This window comes from Macrotis lagotis, chromosome X, assembly GCF_037893015.1.
Source record: "Macrotis lagotis isolate mMagLag1 chromosome X, bilby.v1.9.chrom.fasta, whole genome shotgun sequence".
NCBI classification, from domain to species: domain Eukaryota; kingdom Metazoa; phylum Chordata; class Mammalia; order Peramelemorphia; family Peramelidae; genus Macrotis; species Macrotis lagotis.
In genome coordinates this window covers 394,729,455-394,754,809 of record NC_133666.1, presented here as the reverse complement: position 1 = coordinate 394,754,809, position 25,355 = coordinate 394,729,455, and positions in this window count along the sequence as shown.

The following is a 25,355-nucleotide window of genomic DNA, read 5'->3' as shown; positions in this document are numbered from 1 at the left end:
CCCTCAATAGGAAGTCTTTTCCAATCCCTCTTAATTCCCTGATTATTTCCAATTTATCCTATATATAGCCTGTCTTTATATATTTATTTGCTTGTTGCCTCCTCCATAAGACTAGGAATTCCATGAAGGAAGAGACTGTCTTTTGCTTCTTTTTTATTTTGATTATTAATCTAATGCCTGGCACCTAGAAGACACTTAATAAATGTTTATTAACTGATTAACCCCTACACCTGCTCCTATTGAGCATAAGTCAAGTCTGAGTTGCCATCTGTAGCTTTTGCCTACTAGCTTTCACTAAGTGAAAACAAACTCAGCATTTGTAATTTGGGTAAGAATGTTAAGCCCTTCCAAGATGAAGCCAGTGGTGAGATCTGGGAGACAATGGAAAGTCATCTATATTTTTCTGCACCAATATTTCTCCAGTATGGAAGTCAACATAAATAATTCTATTTAACAGAGACATCATAAATGGCAGCTAAAGCTTTCATGAAGCAAAAAAGTAGAGATCTTTGTTTCTGAACAAAGAGGTGACCTAAAGGCAACCCAAAATACAGCCATGTTTCAAAACAACAAGAAGAAAAAATAATACCAATGAATTTGTATGAGAGTGACATAATTTCCCATGCTGATTTCAGATGCCACCAAGACACATTTCCATTCAGCTTGATTATCTGTGAGAACCCTGTTCTGGTGCTATAATGGGGTTTGATAATTGTTTATGCAGCACTTAAGCTTCTCCAGCCAAGCCCAAGTCTCTGGGCACACATATAGCAAAATAGCATTGCTTTAAATAAGTGATGAACAGAGAGCCTCCAGTCTAAACCAACCCAGACACAAAAGTCTGATGAAGGAGAGGCACCTTGTGCCATGCATTATACATTATATTCAATAGTTCCTGCGCTTTCTCAGAGAACAAAGCACACAGCTATAACTTCTGCTGAGTGGCCCTCTGAGCTGTGGCTCTTGTCAAATCTGTGTCAGTCACAGCCTCTGGAAATGGCAGGCACTGGGAGATATGTCCATAACAGATCATTTGGACTTCCTAATCACCCACTTGTAGAACATAAAGAAAATGCAAACCAGAATGCAAACCATTCTGTCCTGCAGTTGGCCTAGAATTCTGCCATTCCCTCACGAGTTTGTTTTTTTAAAAGATATTTCAGTGGAAACAGTTAGGCTTTTCGCCATGAAATTGATTGCCTTCCAATTCCATTCCAATAACTCTTAACTCTTGTGTTTATACCTACTTCTATTTGTTAAATTTCTGTCAATATTGAAGACACGTTAATCTCCCCAATGACTGAGTGTTGGGTTAAGTGAGCTTTTTTTTTGTTTTAGTCTATCATTTTTAAATTGCTTCTTAGTTAGGAATAAAGCAATGGCATGAATTTTGAAGAAGAAATACATTCTTCATTTCTGCTTTAATAGAGAGATGCTTGTACTTCTAGATTCTCTTTGAGACCAACTCAAGAGAGGACAAAGAAAAAGGAGGGGAATAAAATGATCACACCTATGAGCAAGGAAAATTACTTTGGTAAGTATGTGGAGGATGATTAGGATGGAAAAAGACCTGAGATACAGAGATCAAAAGAGGCAACAGGTAATATAGAATTGAACTAAGATACTGGTTGTTTGAATAGTGAAAAGACAGATAAGAATGATATTAGAGTAGAAACAATAAGATTTTTCAACTGATCAAATGAAGTCATGAACTTGAGAGACTAGAAGGATACTAACTTCAATTTGTAATATGCCGGGTTTCAGATCTCCCCAGGACATGCAATTCAAAATGTCCAAAAGGAAACTGAAGCTAAACAAGTTCAAGAAAGACTGGGACTGGATATATCCATCTAGCAGTCACATGCACAGAGATGATTTTTAATCCTAAAGAAGAGGATGTGGTCAACAAGTAAAAGAGGGATGAGAAGGGGATTCAGGAGCACCCACAGTTAGAGAGAGCAATATAGATGATGAACCAATAAAGGAAGCTGAGAAGTAACAGCTGGTTAGGTAGGAAAACCAAAAGTGAGTAGTGTCATAAAAATTCAAAGTCGAAAGAGTATCCTGGTAGTAGATCTGAAAAAGAACCATCATTGTAGACAATTAAAATCCTATCTTCTCTTTCTCCCCACTCCCCTTCCAAGTTTTAAGCTCCTTGATGAAAGGAACCAAGTGCTATTTTTCTTTTTGAGAAGGTAACAAATACAAGAATTTCAAGATATAAAGACTAGAAAAGAACCATATGTTTAATTATGAACTTTTATGACATATATGCCTCAGTTCTTAGCATATATTAGCATGAAATCATTAGTGAGCAAACTGTTGTGTTTGTCTGTGACCCCTTCTGAATGGCCTTCTACATACATATATAACAATATTGATATCAATATCGATAGAGATAGCAATAGAGATAGAGATAGAGAGATATATAATTAGTGTTAGTTGATGACCTTTTCTTCCTTTTTTTTAAAATCACTATCACTATCTACCAGTTCCCTTGACTGAGTACTTAATTCACCTTTATATCAGTCAATAGTCAGCAAAATTTATTAAACACCTCTATTTGCCAGGCATTATGCTAGAAGCTAGTAATTCAAAGAAAGGGGGGAATGCCTCTCCCCAAGCCTAGCATAGGCTTTACACATAGTGACAAAACTGACAAAAGAAAAAACTATTCTCTGTGTTAGTATTTAGAAAATGTCTTCTATGTTTCTTTGTTCATAATGCCTCACAAAATAAATTTCTTCTTTTCCACAATTTATTCTTTTAAAATGAATAAATAAATAAAATGAATAATTATTTTTTTTTTCTCTGAACTACTTAAATTTCCAGACAAATTTGTCACAGATCAGCTAGTTGTTGTAGCTTTGACTCCCTGTAGCTCAGCCTGGAGAGGAATGGGGGAGGGTGGAGTGTGTAGAGGAGGAGGAGCCAGGAATTGCAATTCCAAAAAATGTGTCCATTTATCCTTGGTTCCTTTCACTACATATCATTAGCACTGGAAACCTAAACCACAACATTCCTGTATGAAGACTCAACATTTACTTGGACCTTTTTTTATTAGGAAGTGACTGATATTTTTAGATTATCATCTTTTTCTCTACCCCTTACATTACCATCATCCTCAGAGGCTTCAGCATTCTAGTTGATCATCTACAAATACACATCTCCCTGCTTATAACATCCAGTGTTCCACAATGGCCTGCTATAATTTCTTATAGGTTTGCAGGCGACCTTAGGTTCTCACAGGCAACTCTCATAAAGCCCAAATTCTAGAAGGTTCTACCATGTTGGAAAATCTTTAAATATGACTCTGATAATAGATTATGACTGCTTTTAGTAGTCTGGCCACTGTTATAAATTATTTGGCTAAAAAATTCATGACATGGAGACTGTATAAAATGACCCTCAGTCCTTTGTCAAATAAAAACAGTATGATGTGGGTACTTTTAAGTATATACATTTTATAGATGGATATACTGAGAAATTTTGGAAAAATAGGAAATTGTCACATAAGATGAGAAGGTGTGGATAGGTTGTGAGTTGTACTGCTGGAGAGAATAATTACACTGGAAAGATCACAGATCTATCTCAGAATTAAAGTTAGACTTTATTTTTATCTGTTCATATAAAAGTTCATGTAGGTTCTATTTGAATTATCTGCCACTTACAACCTATGTGACCAGCTCACTTAACTTCTCTCATTTGCAAAATGGTGGGGATGATGGAGGAGGTGGGAAGGAGTTTCACTAGATAGTCTAAGGCCTCTTCCTGTGACCTTTCTCAAGCTAAATTCCCCTTAATAGGAAACCCAACTTCACAATTATTATCTTGAAGCACAAAGATAGACATAATATCAATGACTTAGATTTATATAATGCCTTTCTTCCAGATACTCTTATGATCACTGTCTGGCATCTTGTATGCAAATCTCTTCCCTAAGAGCTCATAGGTTTATGTATGGCACAGCTGTGAATCACCCGGCACTAATGTAGTCTTAATTTGCACTGATGCTGGAGCAAGTGGGCACAGCTCAAATTAGACATGTGGTGAGCGTTTAACCACAATATCACCGATTCCCATCCTGACATCTGACAGCCCTTAATAATTCATTGCATGCAAATAGTGGTACCTCCCCTCTCTGTTTGAACCCCGACTCCAACTGCCCCAGCCCCTGCATTGTAATTGCTAGTTAGCGCCATCACTTGCACTTCAGAAAAGTCATAGGCAAGAGATCAGACAGCTACAGGAGTCCTGTCTTTCCAACCCTGCCCTGAAGTCTAGTTTATCTGTTTGCTTTTAATTGAACTGGAAGGCCTCACCCAGCAGCTCCCATATGCTGCTTCCTTAGGAAAATACAAAGCAATCTGCTGATAGGAGGTAAATTAGTTGTTCTTTGTGGTTTAATTGGAGGCTTTGGGGGGGGGGGGGCTTTTGTGGCCCCATTTGGGGCAGCTCCTCCCACCAGAGGGCCAGGCCTGCTCTGGAACAACTGGCTTCAGGAACCCAGATGAGCCCTCCAGCCCCAACTCCACCTTCAGCTCTTCTCTTAACCAGGCTAACTTTTGTTGACTTTCTTTCTTTCTTTCTTTCTTTCTTTCTTTCTTTCTTTCTTTCTTTCTTTCTTTCTTTCTTTCTTTCCTTCTTTCTTTCTTTCTTTCTTTCTTTCTTTCTTATCTTTTTTCCCTTCTTTTCTTCATTCCTTTCTCTCTTTCCTTCTCTCACTCTTTCTTTCTCTTTCTCTTTTTTCTTCCTTCCTCCCTCCCTTCTTTCCTTCCTTCTTTCTTCCTTTCTTTTTTCCTTCTTTCTTTCTTTTTTCTTTTTTCCTTCATTCCTTTCTCTCTTTCTTTTCTTCCTTCTTTCACTCTTTCTTTCTTTTTCCTCTTTCCTTCTTTCTTTCTTTTGTTCTTTCCTTCTTGCTTTCTTTATTTCTCTCATTTCTTTCCTTTCTCTTTTCTTTTTTTTTTGGTGTTTTTTTTTTTTTGCAAGGCAAATGGGGTTAAGTGGCTTGCCCAAGGCCACACAGCTAGGTAATTATTAAGTGTCTAAGACCAGATTTGAACCCAGGTACTCCTGACTCCAAGGCTAGTGCTTTATCCACTGCGCCACCTAGCCGCCCCTCCTTTCTCTTTTCTTTCTTTCCTTTCTTCCTTTCTTCTTTTCTCATTTCTTTCTTTCTTTTTCTTTCCTTCCTTCCTTCCTTTCTTTATTTCCTTCATTCCTTCATCATCTGTTTCTATGTCTCTTTCTCTCTTTGTCTGTCTGTCTATCTGTTTGTCTGTCTCTCTCTCATTTGAAGGAATATGTCTGATTCAACCCTAAAAGCAATGATGACTTTGTGTCTCTTCTTGAATTAAGTGCAAAAGAGCAAGAAAAAGAAAGAATTAGAAAAATAGATCTCTGCAGTTCAGAGGACAATTTATCAGATCAGAGGAAATCCGGTGAATAATGAGAGATAATCAACAGAATGTAAAGATTCCCCAAGCAACAAAAAATTCAGATAAACAAAAGCCACAAAATCACCATAGCCACTCATGTCTGAAAACCCAAAATGGGGGAGAGAAGCAAGGAGTAAAAAAAAAAAAATCTATTTTTGTAAAAGCAAGCATGCCACTGAGTGAGACTTTAGAGTTTTGGAGTATGATTTGCAGATAAAGACTAGGAAACAATTTAAAGTAAAACTTCATTAATTTATATTTTGTGATCATTTCTGAAATGGAAAATCTATTTACTTTGAACTCTGAATAAATAGCTTTTCAGGAAATTAATACCATAAAGAAGACCACATTAGGAATGTGTAAACTGACTAGATCAAATGTTTTCTTTATTCTGAAACACTTTAGAAGTTCATATTTATTTAGAAACAACTGAATTAATTATAAGTAATTTTTAAACCACTTAAACAGATTCTTTAAGGATTTCTAATCAGTATTTTGTTACCCATCTTGTAATTACTAAGTTTACTTGCAGGTAAAGAAAAAAACAGCATTTATTTTTTTAATTCTATTATTCAGACATTTTGAATTCAGACCCCATTTCTACTCCCTCCTTCCACCTCATCCCAAATCAGAGATGTCTAAACTATGTTAATCGGGCTATCTGTCACTCACCAATGTAACTCACTGTGGATTATACCAACAAACTTACTAATGTAATTAAGTTTATGAAATATCTACTAGTTCTTAAATGTGGAAGAATATAATTGATTAACATAAATGTTAATACCTGTCCTTTTCTGTGACTTCACATTCTCCTCCATTGTTTAGGCTTAGCTGATTATCATTATTAATATAATCATTTAATATAATCTATCTGTTGGTTATATTCTAGGATTGTTTCTGGCTCTAGCAAAAGACATTTAAGAAACTTCCTGGTTTAAATATAACCTGCTTCAGTTTTGAGGTCTGTCTTATGCCTGATAACTTATATAGATCGTCACTTTCTATCTTGTCTTAAGGTCTGACCCTATCCTGACAGCTTATTGGTTTCAGGTCCTTGAATCCACCTTGACTACCAGTTTCTGGGTACTTCCATGTCGAGTATATTCATGAGCTTTGTTTGTGTGTGTGTTGGGGGGGGGGGGGGTTCACAATTTTATTTATTTATTTATTTTGAATTTTCAATTTTTCCCCCTAATCTTGTTTCCCTCCGCCCACCCCCCACACAGAAGGCAGTCTTAGTCTTCAACTTGTTTCCATGGTAAACATTCATCTAAGTTGAATGTGATGAGAGAGAAATATCATATCTTTAAGGAAGAAAAATAAAATATAAGAGATAGAAAAATTATGTAATAAGATGACGATTTTGGTTTTGTTTTTTTAAATTAAAGGTAATAGTCTTTGGTCTTTGTTAAACTCCACAATTCTTTATACATTGCTAAAACATTCTTGTTTAAGAGTAAACATGGGGGGGGGGGGCAGCTAGGTAGTGGAGTGGATAAAGCACGGCCCTGGAGTCAGGAGTACCTGGGTTCAAATCTGGTCTCAGACACTTAATAATTACCTAGCTGTGTGGCCTTGGGCAAGCCACTTAACCCTGTTTGCCTTACAAAAGAATAAACCTAAAAAAAAAGAGTAAACATAGGGGAAGCTAGGTGGCCCAGTAGATAGAGCACTGGCCCTGGAGTCAGGAGCCTGAGTTCAAATCTGACCTCAGACACTTCATAATTACCTAGCTATGTGGCCTTGGGCAAGCTACTTAACCTCATTTGCCTTGCAAAACAAAAGAGTAAACATAATCCCTCCCCCACAAAAATATAGAACCTCATGAGAAATAAAGTAAAAGAAAGAGAAAAAAATGTGTTTCAGTCTGTGTTCTGATACCATCAGCTCTGTTTCAGGTGAATTGCATTCTTTATCTTAAGTCCTTGACAGACATTACTTCCATATTTTTCCACAGTTGCTGTTGCTAATTGTAATTCCCTCCATCCATTCCTCCCTACTACCATATGTTATATTTTCTCTCTCCTTTCACTACTCAGGGTAGCTGAGTGGCGCAGTGGACAGAGCACTGGCCCTGGAGCCAAGAGACTCCCAAGCCTATATACCACCTCAGAGACCCAGCAAGCACCTGGCCCCGTGGTCCCAGACAGGCCACCCAATCCCAGCACCTTGCAAAAAGTTAAAAAGAAAATGTGTTATATCTGACTATTCTCTCCTATGATCTACCCTCTACTCTATCACCCACATCCCCCCTTCCCCCTGTCCCCCTTCTCTCCTTTTTACTCTAGATGTCTATACCCTATTGAGTATGTATGCTGTTTCCTCTCTGAGACATTTCTAATGAAAGTGAATGTTCCCTCATTACCCTTCACCCTCCCCTTCCATATCATTGCAGAAGCTCATTGCAAAAAAAATTATCTTTTATATGAAGTATCTTAGTCTATTCCATCTCTCCTTTCTCTTACACTCCAGTACATTTCCCTTTTAGTCAATGACTCCATTTTTACACTATATTATATCTTCAAATTTAGCTCTCTCCTGTGCTTCATCTATAAAAGCTCCTTCTACCTGCTCTATTAAATGAGAAGGTTCATATGAGTATTATCAGTATCATTTTTCTATACAGGAATACATGCAGTTCACCATCATTAACTCCCTCATAATTTACCCTTCTCCTCTGCTCTCTATGCTCCACCTGAGTCCTGTATTTCAAGGTCAAACTTTCTGTTCAGCTCTGGTCATTTCAACAGGAACATTTGAAATTCCCCTGTTTCATTGAAAGTTCATCTTTTCCCCCAGGAAAGGATGTTGAGTTTTGCTGGGTAGTTGATTATCAGTTGCATTCCAAGCTTTTTTGCCTTCCAGAATATTATATTCCAAGCCCTACAAGCCCTTAAAGTAGTTGCTACTAAGTCCTGTGTGATCCTGATTGCAGTTCCACAATATTTGAATTGTGTCTTTCTCACTGCTTGTAATATTTTCTCTTTGACTTGGGAGTTCTGGAACTTGGCTATAATATTCCTGGGGATTGATTTTTGGATCTCTTTCCAGGGAAGATTGGTGGATGTTATCAATTTCTATTTTGCCCTCTGCTTTTAGGATATCTGAGCAATTTTCCTGTAGGAATTCTTTAAAAATGAGGTCAAGGCTCTTTTCCTGATCATGACTTTCAGGTATCCCAATAATTTTTAAATTATCTTTCCTGAATCTGTTTGCCAGATCAATTGTTTTTTCAATGAGATGTTTCACATTTTCTTCTAATTTTTCAGTCTTTTGGAGTTGAAGTATTGTATCTTGATTTCTCACAAAGTCATCAGCTTCCTTTAGCTCCATTCTACATCTGAAGGATTTGTTTTCCTTAGAGAGCTTTCTTCTCTCCTTTTCCATCTGGCCAATTCTGTTTTTTAAAGCATTCTTCTCCTCAATAACTTTTTGAATTGTTTTATCCATTTGACCTAAGCTGGTTTTTAACATGTTATTTTCTTCAGAATTTTTTTGGATCTCCTTGCCTAAACTGCTAACTTCATTTTCATGGTTTTTCCTGCATCTCTCACATTTCTTTTCCCAATTTTTCTTCTATCTCCCTTACTTGATTTTCAAAATATTTTTTGAGATCTCTCATAGCCTGAGCCCAACTTCCATTTTTCCTGGAGTCTTTAGATACAGAGGCTTGTACTTCTTTATCTTCAGAATGAGTATTTTGATCCTCCTTGGGATCATAGACAAAGTATTTGTCAATAATCTGGTTCCTCTTTTTTCTCTGTTTACTCATTTTCCCATCCTGTGTCTGGTTTGGGGGTGCTTCCTGAGCTTTTGAGTATTATTGGGACACCTCCCCACACACCCCTCAGTGTCGGGGGGCTCTGACTGCTTTCTTGGTCTGAGAATGACCTCAGGTGCACCCCTTTGCCACTGGGCTGGGTGGGATGTCCCTGTTCTCTGGGGGGCCTAGACTGAATCAGGATCTGAATGTGGTCAGAGTCCCACAATCCTGTTCCAGGGACAGAGGACAGACCCTTGGAAATCTCCTTCCACTCCCCTACCTTCAGTAGGAGGAGCACTCAGGGAGCAGCTACCTGGAGGCTCCTGCTTGCCCGCTCCTGCTTCTGTTTCCTGGATCTGGGCTGCCTCAGCCACCATGCTGAATGCCACAACCACCCTGAGGGCCTGTGCTTCCTGCTCACTCTGGCAGAGGTCTCCCCACTGATCCTCCAAGTTGTGTCCAATGCTCCCTGGGGTGCAGGTCAGGAAACTGCTTCTATTGCTAGAGCCGCAACTACCAGGTGCCCTGGGACTGTTCCTGGGAAGCTGACGTTTCTTCACTCTGGCAGGGCCACTCCTCTAACACCACGGAACAGAGTTTTTCCACTATTTTCCAGGTTACCTTAGGCTGGAGAACTGTCTTACTGGATCTTTCTGTGGGTTCTATCTCTCAAAAATTTATTTAGAGTCATATTTTAAGATTTTTGAAATATTTTGGAGAGAGCACCTAGGAGAGGCTCTTCTCCTGCTGCTTTCTTGGCTCCACCCCTATGGTTATTTTTTTGGTCCTAGTTTCCCCTCCTGTCTTTGAGCATTCCACTAGTAATATTGATGGTGTGACAATAATGTTATAGGTACAAAATATAAAAGTATTTTTAAAAATTATTGTGATAGGATGTACTAAGATAGTCACTATGATAAATCATTAAACATTAAAATTAAATAAATCAGTAAACTCATCATTCTACTATTTGATCAAAGTCATGTAAATATACCATTTAATAAAAATATAGCAAAGGGAAAAATGTTTTAAAAGTAAACAAGTATATTTATCAAAGGAAAATCATTTTTCATGGACATGAGGTATGAATGGATAAGAACTGGGTCTGAACAAATGCTCTAGAGCAAGACTGGTATCTTGTTTCATTGTAAAAGTGTTGACTGACTTCTTAGAACTAGACCAGGCAGGTGCTTATTCAGGTGAGCTGGGGGTTGATAGCAAAAGATCTCAGCCAAGGAGGAGGTAAGGGCATGTTATAAGGCTCAGACTGGACAAAAATGAAAAGGGAAGCAGAAACTCCTCATTAGAGCAAATATGTCAGGAAGTGTTGGGAGAGATGACAAGATGTGAAAAGGTTTTTAATAGATAATAACAAATAGATTTGTAGTCAATGGGCTACAATGAAACTGGAAAAGCCAAAAGGGTTACGGTAAAGGTGGAGATAATTTGAAGTCAAAGGCAATAGCTAACTTCTCTCCCACTTAGAGTCAGTTCACTATGCTAAAATAGTAGCCTCATCTCCCAAGGCTGACTCAGGGAAGACAATTTTGTTAATGGATTAGATAAAAGCATAAAGTGCATATTCATTAAATTTGCAGTTGACGAAAGCTGGAAAAGATCACTGACCCACTGGATGGCAAAGGAAATTACTAAAACATATTAACAGACTAGAACAGTGGGATAAATTTAATAATACAAAATTAAATAAATTAAATAAAATACAAGTTCAATGTAAAGTCTTGCACAGGCTCAAAAATATCAACTTTACAAGTATAGCATGATGGGCATGGTTAGACAGCAATCTTTCCAGAAAATATTGGGGGGGCCGTATTGCAGGTTCAATTTGAGTTAGCTATATGATGTGGCAGCCAAAAATCTTATGTGATCTTGGGTTGCATAGAAAGGAATCATTTTCAGCAATAAAGAGGTTATAGCCCCTCTATTCTCTGACCAACACAGACCATATCTTGAGTGTGATATTCAATTCTGGGCACCACTGTTGTGGAAAGATTGATAAGCTCCTAGAATGCTGATAGGCATTGTCTATTATTAGATGAAAAGGAACAGGGCATGTTTAGCATAGAGAAGAAAAGACATGGTGGGGAGGTGATAGCTGTCTTCAAGTATTTGAAGGATTGTCATGCAACTTTTTGTTTGGTCCAAATGAACAGAACCAGGAAGAGTGGGTAAATGTTGCAAAGAGGCATAGTTAGGTTTTATAACAGGAAAAGCTTTCCCCAAAAGTAGAATAGATTGCCTTAAAGGATAAGGCATTATTAATTGGCATACACAAAAATTTTAGATACTTGTAATTGGAAAAACTTAGGTATTTCTAGTTTATCCTTCATGATTTTGATATCAAGGTTCATTAGCATAATAAAAAATTTTTATTAAAATAATTTTGTTATAAGAGTAAACATTAAACCCCCTCCCCTCCCCCAAGAAGATGAGAAACCTCAAAATTAGTGTAAGAGAGAAAAAAAATGTACTTCAGTCTGTGTTCAGATTCCAATGGCTCTGTCTCTGGGGTGAGTTGCCTTCTTTTTTTTAATTAAAGATTTTATTTATTTTGAGTTTTACAATTTTGCCCCAATCTTACTTCCCTCCCCCCACCTCACCCCCACAGAAAGCAATTTGTCAGTCTCTACATTGTTTCCATGCTGTACATTGATCCAAATTGAGTGTGATGAGAGAGAAATCATATCCTTAAGGAAGAAACATAAAGTATAAGAGATAACAAGATCAGACAATAAGATATCAGTTGGTTTTTTCCCTAAATTAAAGGGAATAGTCCTTGAACTTTGTTCAAACTCCACGGTTCTTCATCTAGATACAGATGGTATTGTGAGTTGCCTTCTTTATTATAAGTCCACCAGAGAAGTTGCATCACTATTTTTCCCACAGTTGCTATTTCTAGCTGTATTTCCCTCCACTCTATTCCTCCCCACTCTCATTTATTCTCTCTCTCTCTCTCTCTCTCTCTCTCTCTCTCTCTCTCTCTCTCTCTCTCTCTCTCTCTCTCTCCATTCATCCTGGCCCTGTCCAAAAGTGTGTTCTATCTGAATTCCCTCTCCCACAATCTTCCCTCTCTTTTATCACCTATTCCCCCCCTTCCCTACCCCCATTCCCCTTTATCCCATCCCTTCTCATTTTTCTCTAGGGTAAGATAGATTTTTATGCCCTATTAAGTGTGTATGTTATTTCCTCTCTCAGCCATTTCTGATGAAAATGCTCACTCATTCCCCCATTCCACTCCATTGTAAAAGTTTTTTCTTGACTCGTATGTGAAATTTCTTAGTTCCTTCTTCCTCTCTTTTCCCTTCCTCCCAGTACTTTCCTTTATCACCCATTGACTCCATCTTTTTTACTATATTATACCATTATATTCTGCTCCTTCCTGTGCCCTGTCTATATATGCTCTTTCTAACAGCTCTTATACATGAGAAAGTTTATGTAAGTTATCAATGTCTTCTTCCCATGCAGGAATACAAACAGTTCAATATCATTAGGTTCCTTATAGTTAGTCCTTCTCGTCCACCCCATCTATGGTTCACCGGAGTCCTGTACTTGAAGATCTGACTTTCTGTTCTGCTCTGGTTGTTTCAGTAGGGAAGTTTGAAAGTCCCCTGGTTCATTGAAAGTCCATCTTTTTGGGGCAGCTAGGTGGCATAGTGGATAAAGCATCAGCCCTGGAATCAGGAGTACCTGGATTCAAATCCAGTCTCAGACACTTAATAATTACCTAGCTGTGTGGCCTTGGGCAAGCCACTTAACCCCGTTTGCTTTGCAAAAACCTAAAAAAAAAAAAGTCCATCTTTTCCCCTGGAAGAGGATGTTCAGTTTTGCTGAGCAGCTGATTCTCAGTTGTAAACCAAGATCTTCTGCCTTCTGGAATATCATATTCCAATCCCTATGAACCCTTAATGTAGATGCTGTCAGATCCTTTGTAATCATGATTATGGAGTCTTGGTAGTTGAATTGTTTGTTTCTGGCAGCTTTTAGAATTTTCTCTTTGACCTGGGAGTTTTGGAATTTGGCTATAATATTCCTGGAAGTTTTTCTTTTGGGATCTCTTTCAGGAGGTGATGGTGAATTCCCTCAATTTCTATTTTACCCTCTGCTTCTAGGATTTCAGGGCAATTTTGCTGTATTATTTCTTGAAAAATGAAGTCTAGGCTCTTTTCCTGGTCATGACTTTCAGGTAGCCCAATAATTTTTATATTATTTCTTCTGGAGCTGTTTTTGAGGTCGGTTGCTTTTCCAATGAGATATTTCACATTTTCTTCTAATTTTTGGCTTTTTTGGAAGAGTTTTATTTCTTCCTGATTTCTTGCAAAGTCATCAGCTTCCTTTAGTTCCATTCTACATTCCCAGCTGGTCAATTCTGCTTTTTAAGGCATTCTTCTCCTCATTTGCCTTTTTGTTTTGCTTTTTCCATTTGGCCTAAACTGGTTTTTAACATTAACATTATTTTCTTCAGTATTTTTTTATATTTCTTTCATCAAGCTGCTAATTTGGTTTTCATGATTTTTCTGCATCATTCTCATTTCTCCTCCCAATTTTTCCTCCACCTCCCTTAATTGTTTTTCAAAGTCTTTTTTGAGCACATCCATAGTCTAAGCCCATTTTCTATTTCTCTTGGAGGTTTTGGATATGGAAGCTTCAATTTTGTCATCATCTGAGTATGTGTTTTGATCTTCCATGGGATTAAAGTAATTCTTTATGGTCAGATTCTTCTTTTTCTGTTGTTTACTCATTTCCTCAACCTAAGACTAATTTATAGCACTTCCAAGGCTTTGGGGGTTTTGGCAGACACACCCCACTGGGACCTTTATTCCTCCAAGGTCTAATGCTCTCTTGCCTATGCTTTCATATGTAGATGACCACAAGCACTCCCCTCTGCCCTGGAGCTGTGAGAAGGAGTCCTGCTATCTTAGTATGGAAGGCCAAACTGCAAGCTGGATCTGAATGTGGGTAGCTAACTCACATAGCTAACTCAAATTGAACCTGCAATATCTACCCCCACACACACACAATATTTTCTAGAAAGATTTCCCCAGGGAGAGCAGAGAGATTTCTGCAGTCTCCCCTGACCCCCCCCCCCCCCACCGTCTATGGGCTGTGCTCTAGAGGTGTAAGCTGATTTCTCCTGATTCCCACTGAAGGTTCTGTGGCTGGTGCTCCTCACTCCACACTCATTCTGGTGTAACAGAGTTCTCTCACCACCCCTTCAAGCTGTTCCCAGTGATCCCTGAGCTGGGCTGGGCTGGGGCCGGGGCTTTTTTCCAGCTCCAGTCCTGATGAAACACACCTTTCCCATGGAGCTTCTGTTATCTTGGACTGGGAAAAGTTTATCACTCAGTCTTTCTGTGGGTTCTGCCCCTCTAAATTTTGGTTAGAGTCATAATTTAATGACTTTGAGTTCTGGGGGGAAGGAGTTCCTGGGAAATGCTGCCTTCACCCCCCCATCATCTTGGCTCCACCCCTGAGATCATTTTCTTGATCAGAGTATCGGGACCTTTCACAGTTGATCACAGTTACTATATTGCTGTTAACTGTATACAATGTTCTCCTGGTTCTGCTCACTTCACTTTGCATGTGTTCTTATAAGTCTTCTCAGGTTTTTCTGAGAAAAACATTTCTTACAGTACAATAGCATTTAATCACAATCATATACCACTTATCTGAAGGCACTTTTTCCACAAAGGCTTCCCAAGTCCACAATCCCCAGCTCTCAACTGAAAGCAATTTCTTCCTTCTCACAGCACCTTCTTACATTCCCCTTTCTTTTGATCACTTCCTATTATGTCTCATATTTGTGTATATTTCTTATATTCTACTTCTTAGATTTTAATCTTTTTGAGGGGAGGGTCCATGCTATTTCATATTTGTATGAACATACATAGAACATGCTTAATTAATGTTGGCTGAATTTAATTTGTCAAATTACTAGATTCAAGAAATTAATCCTCCTGGTTTTAACTCTCAGAATATTGATCTTCTTTAAAATATTTTAAATAAAAATAAGCATCATAATGTTTTTGGTAGAAACTTTTAAATTATCAGGTTACTATTGATACAGCCTGTTACCTATACCTAATTAAACATTGGATATTTAAATTCTTTTGTTGAATAGTTTATTGAATAATAGCTATGTAGTATGGAGTCCAGGAAAGCACACAGTGATCAGGTTTAGGGAGCCTTGAAATCTAGAGCTGATTCTGTCACTAACTAGTTATGTGAACCTGAAGCAAATATCTTCCAATTTCCATGCCTTGTGTTTAACACCTGTAAAATCAGGACAGTAAGAGAGGCAATCTCTGCTTTTTTTTTTTAGTTCATAGTGTTCACTCTGTCTGAAAAAAAAATCCCAAAACTTGAGGCCACCCTTACATGGTCATTTAGAGTTTCTGGACAATGGTTAGAAACAAAGCAATAATAAACAGAATGAAATGGCTACAATGACTTCCTTTAAGACCATATTGCTTCTGCTCACTTATATCAACTAACTGTGAGAAACCAATAAGCAATATACAGATATGTATATCCAGATATATGTACAAATATATATAGGTTATATATATACATATATATATATTTATATTTGTATATTTAAAAGCACTTTGGAAAGCCTGAAGTAGCATGCAAAACTGTTGCATGCATTAAACATCATAGGGTTGGAACATAAAAGAAACAGAAATCTGGTTCCTCCCCTGGTGGAGTCTGCAATCTAGTTGAAGGGTCCCATTTATGGTCTGGCTGCAATAAAACTCAAATGAAGGAGTATTTATGGAACCTAGCCCATTCAAATTGTAAATCAGACAGCCCCTCCTGAGAAGTCAGTAAGCTGTGTAATCTGGAAGAGGCTTTTAATAAGTAAAGGGCCTTTTCCTCTTTCCCTTTCCCCATTCTACCCAGTAAGAATTTGAAAGGAAGTTGGCAGGTGGCTGTGAAGTGGACCTTTTCTCTCAGCTGATGCAGCCAGAGGTTATCAAAGTCTTCCTGCTCCTGCAGTCTCAACTGTCTCCTCTGTTGATTTGTTTTGTTTTGTTTATCTTAGACTGGCAACCGAAGGCTGAGACCTCATCAACTTTATATCCTCTTCTAAGATTAGGATTCTCAACTCTCAAGCAATATTGTAATCTAGTATTCAGAATATTAATAATAATGCCTCTCTCCCCAACTCTTGCGTTTTAGATAAGAGACATGAATTTAACAGCCAGAACATTATTTTTTTCTTTTCCATGTTATTCTTATAGAAGTTTTTGCCTCTGTTTTGTGGGGCAAACCTTTTTTTTTTAACTGTGATGGTCTAATTGATAATGAGGTCTTCAGAAATTTAAAAGCCATTCAACAGAAACTGCCCCTGACTCCCTGGATAAATGGATGAAGGAAAGAGTCTTGACGTAGTCCAGAAAAGCACTGTGGGGTGCAGGGCACAAGAAGCCAAGTGCAAGCCCTTTATTCTGGGGGGGGCAATTGTTTCAGTTTCTAAACCATTCTATCTTGTGTCCTCTTTTCACTCACAAGTGGAATATTGTTCCCCTTCACTCTGTCAGCAGGCAAAAAGGAGGGAGGAATGGGGGAAGCTAAGAAACAGAGGGGGCAGAGTATACAAAATGATTCATTTTTATAAAACGGAAAGTATATGGAAACTAGAGAGGGAGACCTGTTAGGCCACATTGTTTCTCCTTAATTTAGGGCCAGATTAAGTAGCACAGAGTGGATGAAGATAGTTCATAAGGAGGAGCATCCTCAGAAACCTTTAGCTTCAGTACACCCCAGTCAGCCAGTAGATTTCAATGATTAAAAGATTACAAAGAAAAAGGACATCACACTGTCAATCACCTGGAATAATTGCTATGCTTTCCATCAGAGGCTGGTAGCCATCCTACTTAATTAGACTGCTCTGTACCATATATCTGCCCTCTACATTGGAAAATGCTCTTCTATTTTTCAAAACTGGAAACCAGTATAATTTGAAGCTTAGAGCTTTCAGTCACTAGCAAGAAATTACTGGGGTTTTAGTCAGACTATCTTCATCAAGACATCTCTGAAACTACATTACTTCCATTTTCCCTACTTCCAAAGGATATGTTTCCACTGGGCCAAGCCCATTTACAGAGGCAAAGAGCACTACATCCACCAAAAGTTATTTTAGTGAAGGAAGAATAAATCTGTTCTGAGAAAAACTGAAACCAATTCCTTTCTTTCAGTACTGAGGCTAGCTAAGGATTATTATCTTTATAGGGATATTTATAGGGATATATTTATAGGGATTATTATCTTTATAGGGATATTTATAGGGATATATTTTAAAATATTCTGTGGGGTCAAGAAATCCTAAGTTCAAATTCTGTCTCAGATAGTTCCTAGCTTCATGACTATTCAAATCATTTTCTGGACTTCAAGTTCATCATGAGCAAAATGGGGATAATTATACCTACTTCACAAAATTGTTATGAGAACCACTCTTTGGTCTATTTTGTCAAACCTTACCCTTCTTGTTCCTCATAGTACTATCTCTATGCCTTTTCTCTGGCCCTCCTTATGCCTGGAATAAATTCCCTTTTCTCCTCCATTTCCTAGAATTTCTCACTTCCTTCCAGGCTCTACTCAAGTATTCATTTTCACACAATCTTCCCAACTAATAGTGCCCTTCCTAAATTTTCTTGTATTTATCTTGTATTTATTCTGTACACACTTATATGTGAACATGTTGTCTCTCTGTGAACTAACTCCCTATAAGCTCTTTGATAGCAAGGACTATTTCATTTTTTCTTTTTATCCCAAGTACCTAGCATTATCCCTGGTATATAATAGACATGTAATAAATGTTTATCAATTACTTAAAGTACATTTCAATATCTTGAAGCATGCCTCCATTGAGAGGCAGTTTAGTTGGTAGATAAGACAACAAGCTTATAAGACTGGAAATAATGGTTCAAGTCTTGCCTCAGTCATACACAGTAATCACGACTTTCCTCGTCACATTTTGATAAATCATGGGTCAACATAAGAAATTAAATGGCAATTTCTTGAAAGGTTTACAGAAGCCACAGGCAACACCTGAAGACCTGCAGATGACACAGAAAAATTTAGAAACTCAGAAATGCATAACATACATATATAATATCTAATATCAGCTTTTTTCTTTTTATACAATAATAATTCAAATATCTTCTCTCTGCTACAAAGAGAGAGCTAAAAAATTATGCCCAAATTTTCTTGATTGATGTGGAAGGGATAACTGGAAGGGATAATCTGCTAGACCCTTGGAAGGTTAGTAACTTCTCAGTGTCCAAGGCACTTCAAGGGTTTAAGATAAAAATTTATTATTTATCTAGGATGAAGGAATTTCCCCATCTCAATCCCAATAAACCACTGGTTCTAACAACTGTGCTTCTCAATATCAATTCTTCAATGATTCCATCCAAATTCATTCAAGAACCTGACTTTAGTTATGGCACTGTCAGTTCTCAGCTGGCAAGCATTTTATACCCTAGTTAAGAGATAAGACCTAGGGACAGTTTCAGACAGTATAACTGAGGAATTTAAGGGAGGGAAGAGAACATTGTTCATTTTGAGCTGGAGTTGACTAAAGAAAATTTCCTAGAAGAGGTAACATTTGAGTGAAAACCATCAAGCTGGACATCTTCAGAAGACCACACACAATAGTGGCAGACATCCACTGTTTGCATTAGGACTCTGGCAGGAATCTACTAATTTACACCTGGGGAAAAGTCCACAATTAAAAAATAACAATTAAACCTCCCTCAAGGGCTATATGGAATGAAAATGACTTGGTAAAAGAACAAGAGGATTTCTTTCTCACCTCTGGGGAGAAAGCAAAAGGGAGAAATGCAAAACTCAAGCAAGTGAGAAACAAGAAATGACTGGAAGCTGGAGGTCCTCACAAACAACATAAGAGCATGTTCTTATTTGTGTGCTCTTGGCAGGAATTTGATAATCTCACATCCCATGCACCTGGGCCAGCAATAAGGAGGGAGGGAGCACTATTTGAAAATCTAGCTTATGAGCTGCCTTTCCTTTTCCAACAAGACTAAAGAAGGGGTCAGATTCTGAAAGAAAGAGATTGAGAGGGGGAGAAGGAGAGGGAGAGGGAGAGGAGAAGATTTATCCATTCATTTATTCAATCAGCATGTATTGGGATACAAATCAAGATGAATAAGAAAAGCAACCTGCTTTCAAATAAGACTGATTAAAATGGTTGACAAATAATTATAATTTAAGGTCAAGCATTAAAAAAGGTTCACAAGAAAAGTCTAAACAAAATGCTATAAGCATTCAGAAAAGGGAAAAAATATCACTTCCAATCTGGGAAATATTCATTGAAGTGGTAGAAGGTTGGGACTGGATCGGAGTGAACCCTATATAAGAAATTGTTTTTAAAAAAATTTCAGACAATGGGGAAAGCATTTGTAGTGGTGGTAGTGGTTCTTGTTCTTAATGTCCATATAAAACTCTTCCCAAAAAAGGGAGAAAGATTATTTCTGAAACCTATTTTAAGAGCCCCTCTATGAGGAAACTGAGACTCAAAAAAATTAAATGACTTGTCCAGAATCACATATCCAGGTTAAGACTCAAATTCACATCTTATGACCTCAAAACAATATTCTTTCCACTATGCCAGATATACTTAGAAATGACTACTCTGGCAGCTCTTTATAGGATGAAATGAAGGAAGAGAAATGTTAGGTGGTTATTACAATAGTGCAATTGAAAGTTAATAAAGGGAGGGCTAGAAAGAGGAAGAATTCATAGTACTTGGCAATTAATTGGATTAGGAGCAGTGCTGAGGGGAAAGGAGGATTCAAAGATTACTGCAAAGTTTTTAAGTCCAGGTGGCTGGAAAAATAGCTGCAGCATAATAAGAAACAGGGAGTCCACAAATTGGTGGAGTGGGAGCAAGACAGATTTTGAGTTCAGAGTATATTGAGTTTGAAATGCTGACTAGACCTACAAGTGGCAAGCAAATGGAAATTAGAGATGGGTGGTCAAGAGAGAGGTCATGACTAAAAATACATAGTATAAAATGATAAAAATGACAGTTGAAATCTTTGGGAGAGATCAGATCACCAAAGGAGAAAATTATAGATAAAAAAGGAAACAAAAATAGAAACTTAAGAAATGCCAACATAAAAAGATTTTAGCCAATGAGTCCAGTTCTTAAGAGCAAGCAAAGCATGTTTTGCTGACATAATTCTTAAATGGACTTGAGAGCATGTGCACATTTTGTTTCCAGTCTACTTACTATGTGAAGAAGAGCCTCTCAATCGGTTGCCAAGACAGAGCTGAAAATGCTTACAAAAGGCACTAATCAGGACTTCTGGAAGACATGAACAAAAAGATAGAGGACTAGACACTTCCTCTGGTCCCCATGACTTCTCAAACCTTTCTAAAAGAGAAATTATGAGCCAAAGTTAAAACAATTCCAGCTGTGTCCATGGTCTTAGTCACTCAGAATCCAAAAGAAAGTATTTTTAATCCATGAAATCCAATGACCTCACTGACTCTGAGCTCACTCTGCAATTCTCCCCAACAAACCAAGCAACTGGCAGCAAGGGTGCACTAGCAAACCCAAGGATCCAAAGGACTTGCAATATAAACTAACTTCAAATTTCATCTCCCCTACCCCTCTTTCCACTGCCATGGAGATCCAGGGCCAAGCTATAGATGTTTGTTCTTTGATATGAATATATACTGCAAAACAAAGGAAAATGATCCAAAACTTGATGCAGCAGATGACCCTGTAGAATGTGAAGAGAAGGGGCAGCTACGTGGCATAGTGGATAAAGCACCAGCCCTGGAGTCAGGAGTACCTGGGTTCAAATCCGGTCTCAGACACTTAATAATTACCTAGCTGTGTGGCCTTGGGCAAGCCACTTAACCCCATTTGCCTTGCAAAAACCTAAAAAAATAAAAAAAAAAAAAGAAAGAATGTGAAGAGAACATGGAATGACAACACACTTTTCCTGATTGGTTCAAAAGAGAAATGAGAACTAAGAGAGCAAAACTTAAAGTCTGATAAGCAAAAATAATTAACATAATAAAAAATTGGAATATGAGAAGGCAAATCTCAACAAAGAAGCAAAAGAGAGAGAGCAATAGATTTAGAATGCAAGTATACAGGAGTGAAGGACAATCTAGAAGTAGAAAAGCAAAGAACAGTAATGTTAAAAGAAAACATGCTCAGTATACAAGCAACATATACTGATCTTGAAGACAGGGTGCATAAAAACATCCTAAAATCATAGATCCAAGCTCCAAGACACATAGTGCTTAAATTAACAAATACATTTGGAAACAAGTTCTGCGAACCATCAAGAGAAAGACCTTCAAATACAAAGGAAAGGAAATTTGAATGATGCAAGACTATTCTGCACCCACAGGAAAATGTAGGAGAGAATAGAATAATGTGTTCTGAAGATGCATGCAGCTCAGGATGCAGCTTAGGATGACCTATGCCATAAAAAAAGGATCAACAGGGGCAGCTAGGTGGCACAGTGGATAGAACACCTGAGTTTAAATCCAGCCTTAGCCACTTAATTATTGCCCAGCTGTGTGACCTTGGGCAAGTCACTTAACCCTACTGTATTTCAAAAAAGGTAAAAAAAAAAAGGATGGACATTCAATAATAAAAAAGAGTTTGAAACACTTTTATAAAGAAAAGTAGAACTGAAGAGATTATTTGCTTCTCAAAGCAAAAATGCAGGAGGTGTAAATAAATAACAGCAGCCAAAGAAAACAACTGCAAGAGAGTGACAGTGGAGAGACCAATAAGAGATGTCTCCAACTGCATTCAAGGAGACAGGAGTAAAGGTGAAAATCCATTGGAGGTAACAGTGAAGAGGGAGCCCTGGGACATTGGACAGAGCCTGGCAACCTGCTTGTAAGTGACTCAATGCATTTTCTGGAACTATATAAAATACAATATGGGAAAGTACATGAAAGGAATAAAGAGGGATAGAGAAGACTGTATAATGTGCAGGGGTCAAATTGAAGGGTATGTGACCCCTGTAGTTTCAGGAAGAAAAGAGCCTGCAGGGAAATAGGTAAGAAGAAGGGAGAAAGGAATGGAAAGGAAGAGAAAGGAAGAAAGACATGCTATAGTGGTTGGAGCGGAGTTGCACTGATAAATATGATCCTTTGGCTAAAGAGAGATGGTCTGTGAAGGGAGATGAGGACCTTGCCAGAGATGTGGTCTGGGGGATTTGGTTCTTCCACTAATTCTACTTCAGGAAGGGGAGAAGTTGAAACTCCCAGGGCTAGATGAGACGATGAGAAGTGAGAAGGAACAGGGTTGCTGAGAAGAGAGTGAGAATAGCACCACCTTTAAAAAATGATTAAGATTGAAGAAACTAAATGAACAGAGTACTGAATTTTAACAGAAGAGGTAGGGAAATCATAACTTAGAAAACAAAACCCTATAATTTGTTACTTACAAGAAACATATTTAAAAAGCAAATACATACACCATAAAACTGAAGGTACTGGGAACAACTTACTCTGCATTAAGTAAATCCAAAACAGTAGGCATTGTGATCAGTATATTTGACAAAGCAAAAAAGAAATTTTCAAAAAATAAAAAGGGGATGATAAAGGGAACTGTATTATGCTGAAATGACCCACAGAAAATAAACCAATACTATAATAAAATTCTTTGCTCCAAATATCTCCACATCCAAATTCTTAAAGGAAACATTTCTAGAGTAATAAAAAGATGTAGATAGTAACACAATAGTGATAGGTGGCTTTAACATCTCTCTCTCTCAGTTCTAGGTAGAAGAAAGATAAAAAATAGAGAAAAAGAGAAAACTTGAAATTAAATATATTCCTGAAGAAACAAGAGTTAAAAGAACTGATGACATCTTCTAAATAAGGCAATTATATATATATATATATATATATATATATATATGTATATTAGCAACACATAGAACTTTTCAAAAAATAAACCATCTACCAGGGCACAGAATTATTTCAATCAAACATAAAATGGCAGAAATTGTTAACACATCCTTTATAGTTGATAATATAATAAAAAAATAGTCATATTATTTGATTTAGAGACTATATAGACTCAAATGGAGATATAACAATCAAATCCTAAATAATGAGTAAGAAAATTAACAAATTATATAAACACTAACTATATAAAAGAAAATTATAATGATGCAATAACAAACAAAAATTTCTAGGATGCAGCTAAAAGCAGTAAGCAGGGGGGGAATAGTATCACTACAAATATACATTAGCAAAAAAGAAAAGGAGAGGATTAATGAACTTAATATACATTTTGAAAGATTAAAAGACCAATAAATAAACTGAAAATAAGTGCAAAAGAAGAAAGATTAAAAATTAAAGGAGAAATAAATTTGAAACAAAAAAGAAAAATTGAAGAGATAAAACTAAAATTTGGTTCTTTGAAAATACTAAGAAAATTAGTAAACCCCTAGTTAAACTGATTAAAAAGAAGAGAGCAGAAAATCAAATCAATAAAATAACAAACCGGCAAAGTAAAATCACAGCAAATCCAGGCAAAATAAAAATTATCAAAAACAAAACTGCTGCCAACATAAAAGAAAAAGAGGAACACTTCCAAAATACAAAATATTCAAACTATCAAAAGACCAAAGATCTTAAATAACCAAATCTCAGAAAAGGAAATAGATTGAATTGTAAAGAAACTGCCAAAGGGGGAAAACCCTTAAACCCAGTGGACCAGAAGAATTTCATCAGATTTTTAGAGAACAATTAGTGAACATACTTCATAAATTGTTCTTAAAAGCTGAGAAATGTATACTACCAGATGTCTTTTATGATGCAAATATAGAGTTAAAACCTAATCAAGTAAAAAAAATTTTAAATAAAAGACAGAAAGAAAACTATAGGCTACTATCATAAATGAATATTAACTCAAAAATTTTAAACAAAAACCTGTTAAACAGTCTATAGTAATTTATCCAAGAAATCATTCATTATGATCTAATGGGTTTTACACCAGGGATGCAGTAACATTTGGAAAACAATAAACATAATTATATTAAAAACCAAAACATCTAAAACAAAACAAAAAGTGTAACTAAGTGTAACTCTCTTTATGCTTAAAAAATCCTGTCAAAGTTGAGGCATAGAGGGACCTTTCTTTATATCATAAAAATAATCAACGTAAAAGATAAAGCAAACATCATTTACAATGAGAATACACTAGAACCTTTCCACATAAATGTGGAAGTGAATCAATGATACCTACTTTCCCCAATCTTATTTGTTATAATTCTAGAAGTGCTAGCAATATCAATGAGAAGAGAAAGAATCTAAAGGAATAAAGATAGATAAAAAGGAGATGAAACTATCCCTATTTGTTGATGATATAATGGGTTTCTTGGGAAATCATAGGGAATCAACAAGACTACTAATTGCAACAACTTCAGTAAAGTTGTAAAAGGGGGCAAAAAGTTTCAGTAAATCCCCCTTAAATCAATAGCATTTCTACAAAATAATAACAAAACCAAGAATTAATCAAAGAAAGGGAAACCCCATTCCAAATAGCTGCCAAAGGCATAGAATATCTGGGAATTGATCTACTAAAGTACATGAAGGACTTATGAACTCAATTATAATGTGCTCCTTAAAGAATTAAAGATAACTTTAATAGTTGAAAGAATATTAGGTGCTCATGGCTGGGACATGCCAATGTAATAACAGCAATACTACCAAAAAAAGTAATGTACACCTTTAATGTTATACCTTTCCAATTACTATTGAAATTGTATTGATAAAATAATAATAAAATTCACTTGGAAAAACAAAAGATCTAGAATATCTATGATAAATTATTGAAAAAAATAGGGATGAAGGGGAAATAGCATTTTCAGATCTCATTGTTTTAAAACAGTATTAATCAAATTCAATTAGTATTGGTTAAAAAAAGACAGATTAATGAAACAGACTAGATTAGGAAGAAGTAGAAACAATAAAACACAATAACCTAGTATTTAATAACATGAAAAATATAAATTAACTATGGAAAAAATTCCTTATTTGGTTAAATAATCTGCTGAGAAAACTGGAAAACAGTATGACTGATATTAGGCAAAATTAGAATTTCAGCAGAAATTAAGCAT